Raw genomic sequence first — 5228 nt, 5'->3', positions numbered from 1 at the left:
AAAGGAAAAGAGGTCAGGCTATGCTTGGAGTTGATTTGATATTTTTTAAATGATAGACAACTGAAGAACTCGGCCACTATTTTGCCTCCCCATTCTCTATCAAAAGGAATTATCTTCAACCTGGAAATGACGAGACAAATGCAGTTAAAAGGAATACAAAGCCTAAAACAGCTGAAAAGATAGGAAAAGAAGACGTGAGTTTTAAATGAGTCCATGATTCTAGACCCACATGAATTGGAGTGCCTGGGACTTACAAATAAAAGAAGCTGCAGATGTAATCAAAAAACCATTACCTAGTCCTTGAGATGAGTGAGTACACTAATTTTCAAAAAGAGTTTGATAAAAGATCAACTGTGACTTCAGACCAAGGCACTTGAAGCCAATTTTACAAAAGAGCCTAGATTACAAAGTAATTGGCGCCAGGTGTGATGGCACATGAAGACAAAAGCAAGTCGATCTCTGTGAGTTCAAGGCCAGCCTGGTTACATAGTGAGCTCCAGGCCAGCTAGGGATACACAATGAGACCCAGTCTCAAAATAGTGGAAAGCAAAGGTCCTAATCTTTTAAACAATATGGATATAGAAATGGTTGTCTAGAAGGACTATACTTAGGACTAGAATGGTAGTGAGATGTAATTTGTAACAGTGACATATTTGATGTTATATTTTTATCATACAGCATTTATAATCAAGCATAAATGCAGCCTTGTCTGACAATGAAAACTGTTAGTGGGCTTTCAAAGCAGCTTTCATAAAGCAGGGAATGGGGAAGGGAGACTGGAACCCACCAGGGACTGCTTCTTCTGTGTATATAAGCCAGACCGACCTTGGGAATGGCACTATTTGTCTGAAACTGAATCCCAGAATCCAGAAAGCTCCATCCTAGGATTCAATAAAATTCCTAAGCTGGATAACCATGTTTTCTGGGACTCCCAGTGAAGTGACCCAATAAAGTCTGCTTTCTCTGTAACATATAGATTTTTTTTGTGGGGGTGTGGGGGTGTTGTTTTTAAGTGTTTGAACACCCTGACACCATGGGGTTGGGTTAGCTGAAGTAAACAGTTAAGGAAGCTGAGGTGTGAGCGAGCTCTCAGTTGCTTTCAAGTGTTATTTAACAGCCAGTGCTCAAGCATACATGCAGTAGAGGGAGAGCCTTGAGAGCTGAGGAAAGGATGTAGGCAGCTCACAGGGACAGAGGTGATCGACACAAGGAAGCTTCACGGGGAAACAAAACTAAGAGGTGGAATGAGCCTTGAGTTTGAAATGTACTGCCTGGTATTTGCTTCCACGATCCAGTGTAGCTCAAAGGTGGAGGAAAGAAGGGTTACAGATGACACAGGACTGCGCATGACATGATTGTTGAAATTAGGTGACAGATGAACACAAGTTCATCACGCTGTTTGTATTCCTTAAAATTCCTTGTAAGCCATTAGACATTCCCCAACAAACTGAAGTAAAGAGAGAACCACTAAAATGCTTACAATGGCCAATGTGCCCTCTTCTGCTACCGCTGTCCTCCCTACTTCCTGCTTGCTCCCTCTCTGCTGTTCAGAGTTCTTCCTCTCAGTATACGCAGCGAAATCTCCACTCACTTCACGTACCTCTCAAGGCAGGGCAGAATGACACCATCCAACACGCAACTCTAGTTGACCCTAGTTGTTCTACGTACATGCATCGTGCATTTCCTGCAGCACCGAGTACCTTTAAACATACAAATTTACTTACTTGTCTTTGCCACTAGAATTTGAATTCCCAAAGGGCAGGGCATTTTTGTTCTGGAGTTTTGTTCAGCACTTAGGTTATTGTCTGCTACCTAATGAGGAAGTTGAGTCCATGGTATGTGAGTAGATGCCACTAATGCTTTGGTACCAATCTCTTCTGCAACAGCAGGTGTAACAAAGAAAGACCCTCCTACCAACTCTTGCACTAAACAAACCAGGATGCCTGACTTCCGAAGGAGTGAAATCCTTATACATAGCTCATCAGTTACTGCCCTCCTCCCTAACCTCTAGGTAGATTTCATAATTTGATTGGATATAGCCAATGCTATTTCTAATTATCATAACATGGTACCACAAAATAACCAAACTCCTCCCGATAAAAAAATGTACAAATCATAATTCTAAATTTTCTCAAAACTAGGGCTTTGTCGTATTTTAGAGAAAATGGTGACAAATGTTCATAGTCAGACTGATGACTGCTAAGAGTGTAAACATTGAAAGCCAAGGCAGAAACCACTTAACTTGCCAAGACTACTGTGCATGAGGTAATGTCCAGCAGGCTTCCTGTGTCCCCAGCTACCTCCCATCACTGTCACCCCATGCACATCTTCATCTATCCAGGGAACAAAAACAACCACGCAGCTTGGACAATTACATTATTTTGGATTATATGATCACAAAAGTATTTGTCTGTATGTGTGTTTCTGTGCTCCCAAAAGGAAAACAAAAAGCAAAACAAACAAACAAACAAAAAAAAACTTGGGAACTCCAAAATAAACCCGGGGTGGGTGAGGAGACTGAATTGGTAAGGGAATTATAGATCTCATCTTTAATAATGGCAGTAATCAAATTCAGTTTGATTTACTCACAAGTAAGCTTATAATTTGTAGTGTACTCGCTGTTCAAAATCTAGATGACCTTTCCAGAGCTGATCAAGGCCAAAAAGTTAATTCAGGAGTAAACAGACAGGTTTTCTAGCTTCCTTTATCCCCTGTACCAGCTAGATGCCTCGTGATGCTCAGGCCTGAGGAAACAGCGCCATCTGGAGGGTCCCCACTTTAGAGAAATTCTTTTATAACAAAGCCCATGGGCTCAGCCAGGAATTCAGGATCAAGGGCCAGCTCACTGATTTGGTTGTTTGCACACTTACCTTTTGAACAATTTCCCATTTTACGATCTTGGGAAATCTTTCAAGGACTTCCGTATAACCCTGATTGTTCTTAAGGAACAGGTTCCTCCCACTTGAGACACAATCCACTCAATGAATGATTCCCAGTGACTCCCTCGCTACCACAATGGATATGTTCTTTGAATTTCTCCTCCCAGGCCAAATGATGTTCCCAATCAGAACAGGTCTCTCCAAAGGCTGAGTATGAGCTCCCAGACCACAGTTCCCATGTGTCCAATCAGAGGATTCATCTAACCACACTAAACACCTAGCTGGCAGCTATCAATGACACTGGCCGAAAGGCTGTTTGCCTGCGCTATGTATGTATCACGGCTTACAGACTGCTCACAAGAGGGGAAATCGTGCCCCAAGGCTGAGTCTGTGCAACCAGAAACTACAGATGAGGTTTCCTGTTAAACTGAGAAAGGAACGAGGGGCCTGGTTTTCAGTTCTGCGACCCCACTTCCAAACTGCTATACCTGCCAAGCAGAATAGCTTCTACGAACAAAAGAAATCTGTTGTGTTAATAGGCCCCGCACTGTATTGATTTCAATTCTTTTCCTTAGCTCATTCTTTCAATTACTGAGAAAAGAATGCCACCTCAAATTGTGCGAATTTTCAAAAACAGTATTTTCCCCACCTGTGCAAATAGCCCCTTCCTTCTCTCTTAAAAAAGCCCCCTTCTTGGTTCTCAAACAGCCACCAACCACCACCAGTGGGCTCGGACTGCTTTCCCCTCCTCTCACAGCAGAACACGAGGCATACAGACAGTCATTAGTGCAACTAAATCCTAAAGAAACGTCTTTTTTTTTTTAATAGTTTTATGACCCTCAAATAGGAAAAGAAAGACTAAGCAAGCAGAATGGCTTGATTAACAGGATCAAATCAGAACTAAGACCAAGAGGGTGAAAACAGAGAACATGGAAGACAGTAGGAAAATGGAGCTTCTCAGAGGCAAAGGATTGGGACAGTGCAGACCGAAGCTGCAGGCTCACGTACTGAACCCCTTCCGAGTACCTGCCTCTGAAGCACACCAAGAATACACTTCCCAGCCCCTTTCTGAAAGGGAAATAGTATCGAGAGCACAATCTGGGAGAGTTTTCACAGTATGCATCTCCAAAGACTACAAAAGTCTCAAACACAAAGCTGAGCTGAAAACTTAAGTCTGTGCTGAGTCTGGGGAGATGGTTCCAGGGGTAAAGCACCTGCCATGCCAGTGTGAGGAAAGGAGGTTCGATCCCCACCACCTGCATAAATGCCAGGCCTTGAGGTGACCCACCTGCAATCCCAGCACTCAGGAAGAACTAGCCAAAGGGGTGAGCTGAGTCCAGGTGAGAGATCCTGCTTCAAGAGGGTGGAGAGCAATGGAGGAAGACACCTGACAGCAACTCCTGGCCTCCACACATAGGTGTGAACACACACAAACCACACCCACAAACATAAACACAGGCAAAATAAAAAGATCACCTATGTGCGCCAACTAAAGGACTAGGGTGTTAGATTTCATCCACATAACTTTCCAAAGGAATTCTGGCAATTTAGAATTTTTGACATTTGACAGGAAACAGAAAAAACAGGACTTGAGAATGGGGGCAGCAAGAGAAGGGATCCATCCAAAAAAAAAAAAATTGAATTTCATCACAATAGCAAAACATGCCAAAAACTTCTCAAAAACATGAGGTGGTCTTATGAAGAGGGGCAAGGCAGTCTTGGTGGTGGGTGCTTACAGTTGGGAAGCCAAGGGGGGTGGGGGGTTGAGAGTGCAAGGTCGGAGAGAACTAGCCAGACCCTAGCTCAAAGACAGGACACGCCCAAGTCAGACTTCAGGAAAAGGAAAAGCCCGTAAGAAAACGTGGTGTTGGTCTCTTTGGCCACAGCTCATGTTATTCAAGACACTCACTCTTAACTCTGAAAGGAATTATTTACTGGAAAGAAATATAAGAGGTTTCCCTAATTCTTGTAAGGCCAAGTAATGTGCCCCTAATCCCCACCCTCCCCCCCAAAAAAGTATCTTACAAATTCTTAACCCTAACTTTGGAATGTCCAAAGCTAGGGTCTAAAATTACAATGTACACAGCTCTCAGAGGGCCTGGGTACAAATCATGCTGCCCAGCAGATTCATACTTGGCAAGGGAGAGCAGCAACAGTCATGGAACCCAGTGAATTGCTTAAAGTGATGTCCTAATATCCAGTTCAGAAAGCCTTCATCCAGGCCATGTCAGGTGTCCTGATGTGAAGTCACACTTCCATGATATATTGGTTCACCAAAAGCAATGAGTGATTCTGAGAAGTTCTGAAGGAAATAATGACAGCCATGGAGGAACCAGAGTCAAGAGAGGC

The sequence above is a fragment of the Peromyscus maniculatus genome, chromosome 7 (genome assembly GCF_049852395.1).
Source record: "Peromyscus maniculatus bairdii isolate BWxNUB_F1_BW_parent chromosome 7, HU_Pman_BW_mat_3.1, whole genome shotgun sequence".
NCBI classification, from domain to species: Eukaryota; Metazoa; Chordata; class Mammalia; order Rodentia; family Cricetidae; genus Peromyscus; species Peromyscus maniculatus.
Note: the sequence above shows the minus strand (reverse complement) of the source record.